Source organism: Diceros bicornis, chromosome 2, assembly GCF_020826845.1.
Source record: "Diceros bicornis minor isolate mBicDic1 chromosome 2, mDicBic1.mat.cur, whole genome shotgun sequence".
Lineage (NCBI taxonomy): Eukaryota > Metazoa > Chordata > Mammalia > Perissodactyla > Rhinocerotidae > Diceros > Diceros bicornis.
The window spans coordinates 78,251,522-78,269,446 of NC_080741.1; the positions used below are offsets into that span (position 1 = coordinate 78,251,522).

The 17,925-nt window shown below is 39.8% G+C and overlaps 1 protein-coding gene and 1 long non-coding RNA gene across 2 annotated transcripts in view; one reads left to right on the forward strand and one right to left on the reverse strand.

Moving 5' to 3' along the window:
- Positions 1–17,925, reverse strand: part of CNTN6 (contactin 6) — a 293,984-nt gene that overhangs the window by 213,367 nt on the left and 62,692 nt on the right. The window lies entirely within an intron of this gene.
- The window catches only part of LOC131418985 (uncharacterized), a 58,913-nt gene continuing 58,686 nt past the window's right edge, over positions 17,699–17,925 (forward strand). The window contains exon 1 of the long non-coding RNA XR_009223121.1: positions 17,699–17,907. This is a non-coding gene — a long non-coding RNA (uncharacterized LOC131418985). The remainder of the gene's footprint in view (positions 17,908–17,925) is intronic.

Sequence of the window (17,925 nt, forward strand, 5' to 3'; positions counted from 1 at the left end):
ATCTTTCCATTTCTTTGTGTCTTCTTCAATTTCTTTCAGAAATGTTTTATAGTTTTCGGTGTACAGATCTTTCACCTCTTTGGTTAAGTTTATTCCTAGGTATTTTATTCTTTTTGCTGCAATTGTAAATGGGATGGTATTCTTAATTTCTCTTTGTGCGACTTCATTGTTAGTGTACAGAAATGCAACTGATTTTTGTATGTTGATTTTGTATTCTGCAACTTTACCATATTCGTTTATTACTTCTAAAAGTTTTCTGGTGGATTCTTTAGGATTTTCTATATATAAAATCATGTCATCTGCAAATAGTGACAGTTTCACTTCTTCCTTTCCAATTTGGATCCCTTTTATTTCTTTCTCTTGCCTGATTGCTCTGGCTAGGACTTCCAATACTATGTTAAATAGGAGTGGTGACAGTGGGCATCCTTGTCTGGTTCCTGTTCTTAGAGGGATGGCTTTCAGTTTTTCACCACTGAGGATGATATTAGCTGTGGGTTTCTCATATATGGTCTTTATTATGTTGAGGTACTTTCCTTCTATCCCCATTTTATTCAGAGTTTTTATCATAAATGGATGCTGTATCTTGTCAAATGCTTTCTCTGCATCTATTGAGATGATCATGTGATTTTTGTTCTTCATTTTATTAATGTGGTGTATTACGTTGATTGATTTGCGAATGTTAAACCATCCCTGCATACCTGGAATAAATCCCACTTGATCATGGTGTATAATCTTTTTAACGTATTGTTGTATGCGATTTGCTAGTATTTTGTTGAGGATTTTCGCATCGATGTTCATCAGTGATATTGGCCTGTAATTTTCTTTTTTTGTGTTGTCCTTGTCTGGTTTTGGTATCAGGGTAATGTCAGCTTCGTAGAATGAGTTAGGGAGCTTCCCAGCCTCCTCAATTTTTTGGAAGAGTTTGAGAAGGATAGGTATTAAGTCTTCTTTGAACGTTTGGTAGAATTCACCAGGGAAGCCGTCTGGTCCTGGACTTTTATTTTTGGGGAGGTTTTTGATTACTGTTTCGATCTCCTTACTGGTGATTGGTTTATTCAAATTCTCTACTTCTTCTTGATCCAGTTTTGGAAGGTTGTATGATTCTAAGAATTTATCCATTTCTTCCAGATTGTCGAATTGGTTGGCATATAGCTTTTCATAGTATTCTCTTATAATCTTTTGTATTTCTGAGGTGTCTGTTGTAACCTCTCCTCTTTCATTTCTGATTTTACTTATTTGTGCCTTCTCTCTTTTTTTCTTGGTGAGTCTAGCTAAAGGTTTGTCAATTTTGTTGATCTTTTCAAAGAACCAGCTCTTGGTTTTATTAATTTTTTCTATTGTTTTTTTAGTCTCTATTTCATTTATTTCTGCTCTGATTTTTATTATTTCCCTTCTTCTACTGATTTTGGGCTTGGTTTGTTCTTCTTTTTCCAGTTCCTTTAGGTGCATTGTTAGATTGTTTATTTGAGATTTTTCTTGTTTGTTGAGATAGGCCTGTATCGCTATAAACTTCCCTCTTAGAACCGCTTTTGCTGTATCCCATAAATTCTGGCATGTCGTATTTTCATTTTCATTTGTCTCCAGGTATTTTTTGATTTCTTCTTTGATTTCTTCGTTAACCCAGTTGTTGTTCAGTAGCATTTTGTTTAATCTCCATGTATTTGTGGCTTTTCTGATTTTCTTCCTATAGTTGATTTCTAGTTTCATACCGTTGTGGTCAGAAAAGATGGTTGGTATTATTTCAATCTTCTTGAATTTATGGAGACTTGTTTTGTGGCCTAATATGTGAGCAATCCTGGAGAATGTCCCATGTGCATTTGAAAAGAACGTGTATTCTTCAGTTTTTGGATGGAATGCTCTGCATATATCTACTAGGTCCATCTGTTCTAGTGTGTCGTTTAAGGCCAATGTTTCCTTATTGATCTTCTGTTTGGATGATCTATCCGTTGGTGTAAGTGGAGTGTTAAAGTCCCCTACTATTATTGTGTTACTGTCTGTTTCTGTTTTTATGTCTGTTAATAATTGCTTTATATATTTAGGTGCACCTACATTGGGTGCGTAGATATTTACAAGTGTTATATCCTCTTGTTGGATTGTTCCCTTGATCATTATGTAATGCCCTTCTTTGTCTCTTTTTACAGTTTTTGTTTTAAAGTCTATTTTGTCTGATATGAGTACTGCTACCCCAGCTTTCTTTTCATTGCCATTTGCGTGGAGTATCTTTTTCCATCCCTTCACTTTCAGTTTGTGAGTGTCTTTAGGTCTGAAGTGTGTCTCTTGTATGCAGCATATATATGGGTCTTGTTTTTTTATCCAGTCAGCCACCCTATGCCTTTTAATTGGAGCATTTAGTCCATTAACGTTTAAAGTAGCTATTGATAAGTATGTACTTACTGCCATTTTTTAACTTTTTTTTTTTTTTCTCAATGTTTTAGTAGTCCTTCTCTGTTCCTTACTTCTTCTATACAGAATTGATGGTCACTTTAGTTTGACCTCTGTCTGAAAGCTGTACTCTTTAACTCCCCTCCTCCCTCCTTTTATGTTTTTGATATCATATCTAATCTCTTTTTTGTACATTTGTATCCATTATGTTCTAATCATGGAAATAAATAATTTTTCCTATTTATGGTCTTCTCTTTTCCCCTTAAATCAGTCCCTTTAACATTTCTTGTAGCACTGGTTTCTTGGTGACAAACTCCTTTAATTTTTGCTTATCTGGGAAAATTTTGATCTCTCCTTCCATTTTGAATGATAACCTTGCTGGGTAGAGTATTCTTGGCTGTAAGTTTTTTCCTTTTAGCACTTTAAATATATCGTCCCATTCTCTTCTAGCCTGTAAGGTTTCTGCTGAGAAGTCAGCTGATAGCCTTATGGGGTTTCCTTTATATGTAACTTGACATTCTCTTGCGGCTTTTAGGATTCTCTCTTTATCTTTAATTCTGGACATTTTGATTATGATGTGTCTTGGTGTGGGCCTCTTTGGGTTTATCTTGTTTGGGGCTCTCTGTGCTTCCTGTACCTGGATGTCTGTTTCCTTCCTTAGGTTTGGGAAGTTTTCAGCTATTATTTCTTGAAATAGATTCTCTGACCCCTTGTCTCGCTCTTCTCCTTCTGGGACACCTATAACACGGATGTTAGTGTGCTTGATGTTGTCCCAGAGGTCCCTTAGACTGTCCTCACTCTTTTTAATTCTTTTCTCTTTTACCTGTTCACCTTGGGTAATTTCTTCTAGTCTTTCTTCTAGCTCACAGATCCGTTCTTCTGTATCCTCTACTCTGCTTTTGAGTCCCTCTAATGAATTTTTCATTTCCAGTATTGTATTTGTCATTTCTGATTGGATCTTTTTTATATCTTCCATTTCTTTGTTGACATTCTCACTGAGTTCATCTATTCTTCTCCCCAGATCAGTGAGCATCCTTAACACTCTTAGTTTGAACTCTCTGTCAGGTAGGTTGCTCATTTCTGTTTCACTTAGTTCCTTTTCTGGGGTTTTGTCCTGTTCCCTTAATTGGAATGTATTCTTTTGCCTCCTCATTTTGCCTCTTTCCCTGTGCTTGTTTCTACGTATTAGGTAGGTCAGCTACGTCTCCTGCTCTTGGATAGGTGACCTTATGTAAGTGATGCCTTAGGAGGCTTCCAGTGTGCTTCCCTCAGTTCTCAATGTTCCAGGGGTGACCCCTATGTGGGCTACGTGTGTCCTTCTGTTGTGGCCTGTTAGCTCTCCCTATAGGCACCCAGGGAGGCTGAGTTATGCTCCTGGCCAGCTGTTGTTATGCTCAGCTGCTTGTAGTTGTTGTGGGCCCTTCCATCTCTTTATCAGGTGTGGGGAGCCCCAGCACAGTTGGCTGTAAGTTCTAATACCACATTTGTGTTGCAGTATTTCTTTTAACTGAGTAGGCCCCCACCGTGGCAGGTTGTTAGGCTCAGGGCCTTACAATTGCTGTAAGCCTCTAGCCTATTAGGTCTCTTGTCAGCTCTCTGAGGATTGCAGCTGGGTGGGGCTGGCCTCAGGCACAGGAGCACCCAATTGTTTCAGGCTTTGGAAGGTGGGGCAAACCTTCTATGTGGGTCTTTGAGAAGCACAAGTCTTCTGCAGCTGACAAGCCCTGTTGCCCACAGGTCCACACCACTGCCAACACAGTCCTGCCCCTTGTGAGCGCCCCGACCTCCCCAAGCGGACCCAGTCTCTCCACGGCGGGAGCCCCACACACTCCGCCACCGCCCCACACTCTCCACCCGCTCCTTGTGCACACCCTGCCCGCTCAAGTTGGCTCAGTTGCCAGGCTGCAGAGAATCCAGTCACCAATCTATGCAGGCCCACACGTTGCCTGAGGGCTTGTTGTTGGGTGGGGCCAGTCTCTAGGGTGGGCTGTCTGCCCTGGCTGAGCTGGATTAAATCGGTGCTCTAGTGGGTGGAGCAGACCCTGGGCTAGCAGGCCTCAGGGAGAACTCCAATGGCGTCTGTGTCAGCACGCTCACACCAGGCCACAACAATGGCCGCCGCCAATGTCCCAGTCCCTGGAGAGGTCTCACCCCTCACCGAGATGCACTCAGAGCCTATTAGGTGAGTCTCTTGTCACCAAAGCACTGTGCACCTTTCTTTCTGGTGATTTTAGGATGCTTTCTGGAACGGGTGAGTTTGTGCACGGGCCCTTTAAGAGCCGGTTTTAGTTTCTTTGTGAACCGGGTTTTCTGGGGGTGCTCCCCAATGCTTTAGTAGCAGGCACAGTCAGATATTATGCCGCTGGTCTCGATTTTGCTGGGTCCACAAAATGCCCACAGCGGGGGCTCTCCCCGGCTCAGGGCCCCGCGCCTCCAGGGAGGGTGCGTACCTGTGAGCTGCTCCTGGCGGCCGTGAAGCTGGCGGCTTGTGAAGGCGGCGTTTTTCCTCTCTGGAAGGGGGTCTCTGCCTCTTCCACCTCAGTTAGGATTGTCCGTTGTTGCAGGAGTTCCTCTTATCCAGTTTTCAGTTCTGTCTCAGGGGTAATTTTTCCACGAGTAGTTGTAAATTGGCTGTGTCCGCGGGAGGAGGTGAGTTCAGAGTCTGCCTACGCCGCCATCTTGACTCCGCCCCCCTTCTTTCTATACATTCATCATTGAGTAACCAATGTAGTCTTTTCAATATACAAATATGATCAAGTCTTTGTTGTTCATCTGCTCTCCCCTACCTCTCCCTTCCAGCTAGAAATCCTTTAACGACTACATTATTTTTGGACAAAGGGAAAAATCCTGAATAGGATTTTGTAGGTCCTTGTAAAAGGACCTACAAAGTCCTGTATAGTTTGGTCCCTGCCTCTTCCTGCTGTCTCACCTGCTGTTTTCCCTATGCTATCTCCACTACCCTTCTGTGAGATTTCCCTGTCATAGGCTCTTAAAGACATGTGTCTTTTAGTGCACTAATCACAGGTGTGTGTGTGTACGTGTGTGTGTAAAAGTAAACAATCACCAGACTACAAGTTCTGGAAGAATTGGGCCAATGTCAGTTTTGCTCAGTAATTTACCTACAGCACAGTGCTTAACATCTTAATACAATTTTATTCACTGGGTTCCTCCTATGTGTCCCTAACTGATTTAGGCACTGGGGATATAGAAGTCAACAGTAGAAGGTATGTGACTTTTATTTGTTGAATGGGTGACTGAGATTTTATGAGAGTACTGTGGGCTCCAAAGTTCACACTAATAGTTGCTAATTATACTTCCTACCACAGTTAAACTCTGGAATTAAAAAAGAAAAAAGAGAGAAGGATTCAGTGGTTTTCATTACCACCATTCAATCTACAGGGTCACATTTATGACAGGAAACCTGGCAGGAGAATTTTGTGATAGGAAATCTGAAAAGTTCCTGAGATGCAGCTAAATAATTTCAGTTTGGGGTAGAGTGCACTCTACTGCATATGAAAAGACTCAATCTGAAAATGTCCTCTATACCTTTGTATTTAAAGAAATAATTCTTCTCATTGCCTCTCAGAGGGCATTCTACAGGCTCCCATGCCAATTAAAAGACATTTAGCAAATTGGGTGCCTCTGAAGAGATGTACAAATTTGTTAGCTTTACCTCTGGCTGTACTAAATGAACAGGAAATTCTTAAGGGAAAAAATAAAGGCTTTGTAAAAGTGAATGTATTGTGTGGGTACCAGAGAAAAGCCTCAAGCTGAGATTTGCAGAGAAGACCCATTTTATAAAGGGCTATATTAAATTAAGTAAGTGCTTGAAATCTCTAGAGAGAGGCACTATGGAAATATTTGAATGAGCACAAAGTTAAGTAGCAGTGAATGTAGAATTTCCTATTACTAGTGTTTTCTCCAGCGTATTTCATAAGCCCTTTGTGAGGCAGAAATACCTCATGCAACAGAATACCATGGACTATCAGAGAAAGAAATGAATTAAGAATTCATTAAGTCCAACCTCATCGGTTTACAAATAAAGAAACTGAAGTCTAGAGAAGTAACATGATTTTTCTGGTGTCAAAAAGCAAGTAGTGGCATGTCTGAGATTAGAATACTGGTCTAGTCCATTATTCCAGGTTCCTTCCACAAGGAAAATATTAGGAAATGGGCACTTTAAGAGACTGTTTTGTTTGTAATCCAATTTCCATGTCTTTGAAGATTCTACAAATGCACAAAATAAAATGAAGATGAAAATAATATTACTGGTCAAGCAATAAAAGATAAATCCCAAGGGAAACTCACAGAAAGGCAGTGTGATAAATGGAACCACCCTGGGTTTTGGGATTGGATAGATCTAGGTTCAAATCCCAACTCTGTCACATACTAGCTATGTGAAATTAGACAGCTGTTTAATTTCTCTTCATTAATTTCCTCTATCTAAAGTGAGGATAATTGGGGCCGGCCCTGTGACGTAGCGGTTAAGTGTGTGCGCTCCCCCGCTGGCTGCCAGGGTTGGGATCCCGGGGACGCACCAAGCGGCGCACCAACACGCCACTTGTCAGGCCATGCTGCGGCGGCGTTCCACATAAAGTGGAGGAAGATCAGCACGATGTTAGCTCAGGGCCAGCCTTCCCCAGCAAAAAGAGAAGGATTGGCATGGATGTTAGCCCAGGGCTGATCTTCCTCACAAAAAAATAAAAATAAAATGGGGGTAATAATACCTATTTCCCTTAAGAGTTTTCTGAGAAGTAAATGAAATCATGCATGTCAAGCACTTAGCACAATATTGGGCACATGTTGGAAAGCTTAATAAAGGCAGCTGTTTTGTTACTGGAACCTTCACATGACAGTCTATGCAAACTGCCCGATGATATAAGAGCAATTAGCATGAGGGCTAGATTCCCAAATGAAGAAGCCAGAGATGAGGCAGCAATAAGCAGAACTGGACTGATTAACTCCTACTGCAAAGAAGAAAAAAGATGTTACAGACAACCACTGCTTATATAACTATAGTGAGAAGGTTAAACTCTTCTAGGATGGAACCAATAGAGTAATTTTTAAAAATGTCTTCTTCTTAAGGTTTGCCTGGAGAGATGTCACAGCTGGCAGGAAGGCCAGAAGGGAAAGAACATCTCCAGATAGGAAGACAAGTAGGTTAAATGAGCAATGGCACTGAGTCAGTTGGAGTGCGATATAAATAGTGCTGAGTTCTGTCTCTATTTTGCAAGCAGAGACCTTGGCCTGAACCCATCCACTTCTGGAGAAAGATCTTCTAGTAGGAAGACACGTACCTTATGTGAAATGGGCAGAGATTCCTGCCTCTGATGATGAATAGCCAAGCCAGCAGACTGGAGGCCTGCTGCCTCTAAATCATTTTTAAAAAGAGACAGCTTGCCACATGACAGGTCTGTAGATAGAAACTTGCCTTCACACTGAAGTGTATGAGAGTTGCTTATCGAAAAATCTGACTGTTCTCTATGATGCTCCGGGACATAGTTGACTCAGGATTTTAGTGAGATGATTAACATTTCAGAAGTATGGATTAAGTTGTGAGATATACACAATGCACACACACACACATAAATATGGTTACCGCAGGCTGTCCCCATTTCTCACAGCAGTTCTTGAACGCTGTAGGAAGTGGTACACTGAAGTGGGCAGAGAGTACTGAGTCAGGCAGAACATTCTGGAATGGCCATTTACTTACAGTATAATGTTGGAAACTTAATCTACCTGTCTTGGTTTCTTCATCTAGAAGTTTTACTGTGAGGATTAAATGAGATAATATGTATAGGCTACTTAGTCCAGAGACTGGCACTGGGTAGGACCTTAAACATTGTTAGTCCCCTTCTTTCTTATCTTCCTCTTTTCTAATACAGTTTTTTCCATGTTAAGAGCCTGTTTGGGTTTTTAATTTTTTATAGTTAGTAGTATCTGCAGAGGCCAATATAATCCTGCTGTTTTTGGAGACCTTCAGAAACTGATAAAAGAGTGAATTAGGTTTAGAGAACTGAAAAATACTATTTTTTAAAGCACCTCTGAGAAAGTAGGTGCAAAGTTGGGAGAGAGAGAGAAGGATGAAGTTCATGTAGTTACTCTTCCCTGAAGATGGGGCAGGGGGGGTGGGGAGTGAGTAGCTGTCAACCTCCATGGGGAGATGGTCTAATAAGAGAGGGGGAGGAGTTTTCAGGTCAGGAGACTCAACAGCTGCAGCAGGTTTGGAAAGTGTGACATAAGAGGCTGAGGCTTTACGGGAAGGCAGAGTATAACTAATGGTTGCTTAGGACTAGGAGGGAGTTCTTAAGTCAAGAGTATACAGAAGTGGTTCTCGACTAGGGGCACTTTTGCTCCCCCATGGACTTTTGAAGTCTGGAGTCCTTTTTTGATTGTCATGACTTGAGGGAGGTAGAGGCCAGGGATGCCACTAAACATTCTACAATGCACAGGACAGTCTCATACAGCAAAGAATTATCTGGTCCGAGATCTGATTAATTTTCAGGTTGGTAGTGTTGAAGTTGAGAAACTCCGGTTTAAGGATAGGCGATTAATTGAGTCTGTAGACAAAATTTTATCTGCTTTTTCACAATTCCTCCCATTTCTTTCTGGTATCTATAATTATTCTTTCATTTGAATTCAGAGTTTGATCTGTGGTCATAATAACCCAGTTATTCACTTATGATAATTGAGGTGAAGCATGACCCCCAATTCATTTTAACATTGGATATTTGACTCATAGCAATAAGAAGTAGCCATCCAAAGCCCAGGGATCAAAGAAAGACATAGTACATTTTTCAGTTGACTGAGTTTTAAGATCTGGTCCTTAGAGTTATGAGTGCAATCTAGCAATAATTGGCATTGGCCATTGCTCCTACTTCAACTGTTAGTATTAACACAACTCTTAGCACTACTCTGACCATGATCCCACTAGCCATCATTTACTGAGCACTGTACTAAGCACTTTGCATTTCTGCGTATCTATACAAATGAATAGTAATATGTAAAACACTCTATGACATAGGTGTGAACCCTATAATAAGGTGAAGAGTGATGCTGAGAAAAGTATGAAACTTGCCAGGGGTAACCCAACTCCTTGAAGGGCAGAGATGGGATTGATACCCAGGTATGTCCTTCTCCAAAGCCCATGTTGTTAGATGTGAAGTACGTGGCAGTGTTTATGAGGAAAGAATAAGTGAGAAAGGAATAAGAAAAGGAGAAAAGCATTGGAAATGTCATGGGATATGTAAATTTCAACACTCTTAACTTGATTCCATGTGTCCCTTGTGCTAAGATTTGGGTAATACAAGCAATACAGAAAGGAAATATTTTCGAGTTTTATACAAATGTTTTAAGTTTAACTTTGATTATTAGGATCTATGCTAAGATCTCAATTTGTATCTTCCTGGTTTATCAAATTCTTGAAATCAGAGGGCTCTAGAGATTAAGTGTTTCCCCTCCCAAGGACATTTGTTATTTAAATAGACACTCTGGATTTTAGACCCAGTTCTGCTACTAACTGTGAGTCTTAAGATCGCTTTACCCATTTTTTTTTTTGCCTATATAATGGAGAAAATAACATTTTTCCTTTGTATCTCACAATTTTGTGATGATTGTGATAGTACCATTAAAGAACTTTGGACAGTATAAGTAACTAAGAATTTTAGAAGTACTCTTTTTCTAATAAAACTTAAGATGACTATAACCTGGGCCACGTATATAACTTGATATTTCCAAGAAAATACACAAAGGAGCCAAATATTTGATTATTTATCAAAGTCAAAATTCTTGGTGATGTTTGCAAATTTAGAATGGCCAAGGTTTATCAAATAAAATGGAAAGTTGGATCAATTGTCTGATTGGTTCAGTGAGGAAAATGTCTCAGCTTCTCAAATCATCTTTTTAATTAACAAAACCTTTTAAAAATCTGTCAATTTTTTATTTCAAAAATAATATAAATCCACTTATAAAATTTAGAAAAGTACTAAGAGGAAATAAAATTCACTGAAATTCCACTGCTCAGAATTATTTTTCCAATTCAGCTCTGAAACATGACCACAAAGCTTCTTTATATCATTTTTAGCCTCTTGTTATGTTAAATATGGTTTATGCTAAGGAAAAACGAACAATTCTCATCATTATCTTAGGTATCCCTGAAGAGCTAAATATCTGGTCAAAATCTAGACTGTCACATATGTATTGAGGATTAAGGTTGAACACGTGGACAGAATCTAGAAAGAGAAGACAGAGCCCAAGAAAGGTGGCTTGACTGCGACAAGATGGCACCCCCACCCCACACCTGGCCATAACTTTTAGTCAGTCTGATCTCTCCCTTTTATAGTATGTCTCCCTTTTTAAGGATTTAAAAAGATCTAAATTTCTTAGAGAACATTTAGTCTAGAGGCTGTTAGGCTAAACGGAAGAAACAAATCCTCTGCAGATTGCATGCTCCTTAATAGTTTCTCCCTGCTTTTAGAATCAAATTCTAACTTCTTCCTAGGGCCTCTAAGACTGGTAAGTTCTGATTTTTACCTATCTCCATTTTCATTTCATGCCATTCTTCTCTTGTCAGTCACTGCACTCCAGTCATTCTGGCCTTCTCCATCCTCAAAGATGTGCGGTTTTGGTTATCCCTTGTCAGGAATACTCCGCCTTAAACTCCTTGCCCACACTCCTCCACCGTAGTTATTCTCTGTATCCACAATGTCTTTTGATTCCTTTAAAACAGCTCCCCAAACTTGTATTTTTGAAATTTTTGTAACCTCTATGCTAGTGTCTCTCCCATTAGACCAGAAGCTTCTAAGACATGTCTTTTTTACTCACGTTTCACTCCCCTAAACCTAGGTATTGCCTGGCAGTTAGAGAGGACATGCAAAATAAAGGATGAATATATGTGCTCCTTGATACAGATCCCAGCACTGCCACTTATTCTCGTGTTATCTTTGTGACATCAGGCAGCTGGCTTAACCCAACTGTACCCCAGATTTTGGATCTATAAAATGAAGTATAAAATATTTCCCACCCATATCACCTCTCTCAACATTCACCGTTCTCATGATAACTTCCTGTTGAATACATTTGTGACTGTCTGCCTCTGGGCTTTTCTTGAGCTTAGCCAGTGCTTTTCCAAGTGGAAACTTCTGGAAGTTAATGCCAATGATAAAAGAGCATTGGAAGACAAGTACCCCTGCTTCCTGGTGCCTGAGTAATACTCTGATAACACTCTAAGGTGTGTGCTACACCACCTCCTAGAAGTCCCAGTTATCCTCACATGTAACCTGCTCATTAACAAACTCTGTCCTTCCTTATCTTGCCTCACTTAACCCCCACTGGGGCTTTATGGAGTCATCTTTCAAATAAATTACTTCCACTCAAATCTTTATCTCAAGGTCTGCTTCTGGTGATGCCCAAACTAAAACGTGGTTAATAATGCTTCTTATGTCATTATCAGATTATTTTGAGGCCCTGTCTCATAGACTTTATTGAAAACACATCTAAGTGTTCAATATAAGTTAGTTGTTAGCTTCCCTTTGCTTCCCTGAGCAACTATTAAGTTGAGTAGCTAAGAGTATAGATTCTGGAGTCAGACAGCCTGCATTCAGATCTCATTTCCACCACTAACTCTGTACCTTGGGCAAGTTACTTACCTGTGCCTTATTTGCCCCTATCTGTAAAATGGGGCCAATATCATTTGTCTATTTCAGGGATTTGTGGTGAGGATTATATAAGTTAATATATGCAAAACACTTAAAAGAGGACAGGCACATAGAAAAGGTTCCATGGTTGTTTGTAATTATTATGAATCACGTGACACTCCGTAATTTTAGTATCTATTTACTAAGAAAACAAAAGATATTTACCAAATCTACATTAGATACACTGGAGAGTGAACAGATAGATCGAACATGGATCCATCTAGTCAAAGTTTAAAGTTCATCTAGGTAATAAAGAGATAAGACTTTCCTATAAATATTATTATAAGAAACTAACAACTGCTTCAGAATAAGTACAGCCACTAACGATAACTACTGTGAATTGAGTGCGTCTCATGTGCCAGGCAGTGTGTAAGGCTGAGAGGAGTTCGAGAACTTGCTCTTGTCACATGACTAGCAGAGAGCCAGGTATGAACCAAGGTGTTTTCAGCTGCAGAGCCTGGGCCCTTAATCAGCTTATTAAATCTCTGCTCCTATAGATATATGAGTGCTATGCTTATTTCGTCAAAAACATTTGTCATCTGGACAAGTTGGTCCTGCCCTGTGTGTCAGGATCCAAGCTGCATACAGAGAGATGAGCACTAAATGTTACCCAACTAATGAGAAGTTATACCTCCTCTTCCTCATGTGTTTTCAGAGGTGTATGAATTCAAAGGAGAGACTTCGTGTAGAGTCTGTGATGAGGTGGAGTTCATGGAAAACTTACTGGATTTGAACTGGCCTTTGAAGGAAAGAGAGAATCCAAATGGACATCCAGAGGGAAAGGATGCTCTAGGTAAGGGGTTACTACATGGGCAAAGTAAGTGGGACAGTGAGTCTGAGAGTGTCATTTCTAAATCCTATCTATGCTAAAATGCAACTTCTGTTACTTATCTGCCATGTTACCTTGAGCAAGTCATTTAACCTCTCCAGCTTTGATTTCCTTATCCACAAAATGGGAATAATAATAATAATGCATACCTCATATGGTTATTGCATGAGTAATAGGTAAAGAACTAGCAGCATACTTGGCACCTAGTAAATGCTCAATACAAGTACCTGTTATGAGTATTATTATTAGTGTGTCCTTGCAGAAGGGAGTATGTGTGGGATATACACTCAGTTTGACAGCAAAAAGTATCCTTAAACGAGAAAAATAGGTAAAAAGTTTAGAAAGGTTGACTGGGGTCCTCAAGAGGCTTCAATACAAAGTTAAGAAGAATCCATTTGTTTCTGCAACAAAAGGACAGCACTTGAGGTCTTTGATCAGAACAGATGGACTATTAGAACTAAATTTCAAAATAAGGAACATAAAACTATTATGAACCATTTCTTATTGTTGTAATGTGGGGAAGGGTACGGTTGACCGTGGAGAAAAGATGATTGCAGAGTATCCTGTAGTAGCCTACGTGAGAGGTAAAGAGAATGGAAAATAGAGTAGTAAAGAGTGGGAATGGGAAGAGCCAATGGCCCCATCTCATTAGAGTACCAGCATATTCCAGTGGACCAAGCACTAGAGTCTGAGCACCTGGCTGGTGTCCAGTTCCTTCATGCCAAACAAATAATCATGGACAAGCATGTAACTCCTCTGCCCTTCCAATAACCACAGAAGAAATCAGGATCAGTAAAGGAGATGAGGTGTGGAAATATCATATTCTATATAGCACTGGATATACTACCTTGTTACATTGTTGCAGCCCAATACCCTCCTACACTTATTTGCACTTTTCTTTTCTTTTGGTGAGGAAGATTGTCCCTGAGCTACCATCTGTGCCAAACTTCCTCTATTTTTTATGTGGGACACTGCCACATCATGGCTTGATGAATGGTATGTAGGTCTGTGCCCAAGGATCCGAACCCACGAACCCTGGGCCGCCAAGGTGGAGCATGTGAAGTTAACCACCATACCACCGGGCCGGCCCTGCATTTTTCTTTCTTTGAGTTAAAGCATTAAAAATCATGGTCATACCAGCAGTTAGTCAATCCAGAGGCACAGTGATGTAAAGTACTCTCAGTCCTTAGTTCTTGAGTGTGAATTACATGCCCTCTACTTCTTAAAGCATGGCACTCTGGGAAATAGGGCCAAGGCTGGCTTTTCGGGATGGCGAAAGGTTCAAAAATGGTTAGGACAGTAGGTAGGAACTGCTGCCTGAGAACTAAATGGCATAGGGAGACAGTAGGCTTCTATACACAGAAGTGGAGACAAAAAATATCAAAAATATCAATATTCTGAGTATTATGCTTTGCTGATATTTGCAAAGGATTTATTCACTATACCAGTCACATTGTACACAGAAAATCTAAGTTCCCTGAGAACCTCAACATTCACCAGACAGCACAGGTGAAACCACACTAGACTGATTTGGATATTGTCCCCCCATCAAGTATGACAAATTTGAACTGTATTAGGGGTTCAGTCAGGAAAGCAAACTCACTATGGATAGTACAGTACAGGGGATTTATTTCAGGAAGAAAACCTTGTACAACTGTAAGAGAAACTGGGAACTAAACGGCCAAAAGTGGGAGTTGAAGGATCACAGTAATGTCACCAACAGGCCCTCTTCGGCACTGGAGCAAGTGGACAAGTCAGATCTGGGAAGCTAGCAATTCCAGCTGCCAGAGTGGACATGGGAAGGAAAACTCCACGTGGACCCTCACCTCGGAAACTGGGTGTGGGCTTGGGGCCACTGTTGGTCAGCAGTGTCAGCAGTTGGGACAAAAGCAGGATATGAAGGAGATGCACAAGCACTCAGCTTATCTGCATCTCTCTCACCACACATGTAGCTTTCAGAGAACCTTGTCATTTCCACCTTCTGAATCTGACCTAGATTTCCTTTTTAGTCAATTCTAATCCAGAATCGTATAGGGAAGGAAAATGTAGTCTTAGCTAAGCCAAGTTTGTTGGTCCTTCTTATTTCTAGATTCAGATTTCTCCTGATCATCACTGAGTTTTCTACTGAAAATAAGCAGTAGTGTAAATCAAGAAGAATCAAACGATTATAGATTGGCTAAGCGTTTACCTTCTTAACATATCAGCTGTTAAACGTGTATTTCTGGCTGTCTCCCCACATTAATAGTTTGTTTGGAGTGTCTGAGCGTCTCACTGAATTAACCAATTGACCACATTGACAGGCAGGCAGGCTAATCAATGAGCTTTGAGGCTGGGACATGAGGGTATAGCACAGCCTTAGCCATGGAATTGCAGTATGCGACAGCTCGATGACAGCACTACAGTTTAAAAAGCATTACCCATGTGTGACTAAATTCTATCAGTGATGCTCTTGAAAATAATTTCAAAATAACAATCAGAAAATATTTGATGTAAGAACAGCACAGAGCAATTCACTCATAATTACCCAAGGGAATGGCATAAGATGGATAAATAAAATTCATAGATGGGTCCCAAAGTGCCTTTTAGCTGAGAGAAGTGATGTTGTCCTCATGTAGTTTTTCATCAGAACTATTAAGAAATAGTGAAATTGTGTAATGTCTTTCATCTTAAAATCATGGAGTATCAGGACTGAAAAGAGTTCTAGTCATCTTCTGATGCAGGGATTACAAACTCCAATGTCATCACGGGCCAAACTGGAAATAGACTGAGAGGCCAGTCCCTGGGCATAGAATATTTTCCATGGTCTGACTTTTCTTCAGCACCTTTTTTCTCTTCTATTCCTATGTTCTCATTTGGAGTGATTTTGATGTTTTAAAACTATAAGCAACGGGCAGATACAAAGGGGCAGAATGTCCAGCTAGGTGGTAAACAGAAAAATCTAGCAGTTGAATAGTAGATGATTTTTCTGGAACCAATTCTCTAAACAGCCCATCTGCGTCATCAATCCTCACGTGCTTTGGACTCTGGAAATGTGTTCTCAAACACAAAGCATGATCCACTTTCCACAAATATTTCATCACACAACAACAAATCATTTGGCAAATTGTCAACTTCTATTTAAGAGAGACTGAGAGTCTGGGTAAGCAAAATGAATGCATGGCCATGAACTCAGATATATCAAATTATAACCATGGCCTTGGATTCAGTTTAGCAATGCTCCATAAAGAATACAAAGTGGAAAGGACAATGGCAATTATTAAGAGATGCTGTGGCCATGCAGTTGATCTCAATAATTTGCTCCCAGAAAGCACTCTTCCCTCAATTATTGGTGATTCTGAAAAAGACTTCTATGACGAGGATGGAGGGTTTGCACCTCCCTCCCTTTCCAGCTGTGTAAAGCCTTAATCACAAATGTAGCAATTCTGTGTTCTTTGATGTAAGTGCTTTATATTATTCCCATGCATACAAATACCAGTAAAACACACAAACCAAAACAAACAAATCCCTGCCCTTTTTTGACTTAAGAAATTGTCATTGTTTCCTGGCTCAGTGTTGAGAACTGATTATAGAGCTGGTCAGAGCATTTGGGGAGTTTTGTTCTTTATTCAAATGTTGATTTTATTTCTGTATGTACTAAATTTCTCCATTGTGAGCTTCTGGCAAAGTGAGCAGACAACACCTGTTGTTGGCTGCAAGCTTTAGGAAATGCAAGTTTGATTTTTTAATTATAAGGAGGGAGAAAGAAACTCTCTTCATCTGTTCTTTTTTTTTTTTTTTTTGTGAGGAAGATCAGCCCTGAGCTTACATCCATGCTAATCCTCCTCTTTTTGCTGAGGAAGACCGGCTCTGAGCTAACACCTATTGCCAACCCTCCTCCTTTTTTTCTCCCCAAAGCCCCAGTAGACAGTTCCGTGTCATAGTTGCACATCCTTCTAGTTGCTGTATGTGGGACGCGGCCTTAGCATGGCTGAAGAAGCGGTGCGTCGGTGAGCGCCTGGGATCCGAACCCGGGCTGCCAGCAGTGGAGCGCACGCACTTAACCGCTAAGCCACGGAGCCGGCTCCCACCTTCATCTGTTCTTTTAGTAACCTATTAGGTACATTTTCAGACTGAAATTTTTTTTAACAGAGTCAAAATCTGTTCCTGAAATTAGCACTAATTCTGTACGGTAAACAAAATATCAAAATCTAATGCTAAAAGAGACAAAAATAATTACAATATCAACTCAAGAGAAAGAGTTGATATTTAATATATTGATATACATATTCCTGTGGTCATAATGATCTGGGTCCCTGATAAATCTGTAAACATGGCATACTTCCACTAAAACCAAAAATGGCTAAAAAATTAAAAAATGGCTAAACAGAGCATCATACTAGCAGATATTTAACAACTACTTCTCTGAAAAAAATGTTTGTGTATACATACACATGTGTTTGTAAATCTATACATGTATGTGTATTTATGTGTGTATTTATGTATAGATACATATATATGTTTTGTGTATTTATGTATAGATACATATATATGTTTATTATTAATTTTACTCATACAATGAATGTGTAGCAGACAACTTAAAAAAAATGAAATATACAATGCTCTTTATTATAAATTCCATAAAGTCAATTTATTCTCACAGAAGGCTTTTGTTAAGTTTTACCGAATGCTTCTATCCCTAGCCAGTCTTTGGTTGCAGTTCAACAATGACTTGGCAGTTGGAGTTGCATTCCAATCCACTAACTCTATTCCAGGTAAATTTATTGTCATTAAATCTGATATGTGATATAATATTAAACTATTTCTCACCCTCATACAAATTATTTCATTTCTGAAAACTTTCAGCATCAGCACTAAATCAAGACCTAATTTGTAGCATTTGCCAATTTCTGTGGTATAAATACTCCCACGGCTGATTTCAAGCTAACAACATAATATCGCTGAATAAGGATTCGGGAAGAGATATACTATAGTTCTCCATGATACAGTATTTCCACCATACAGGTATGTACTAAATAAATT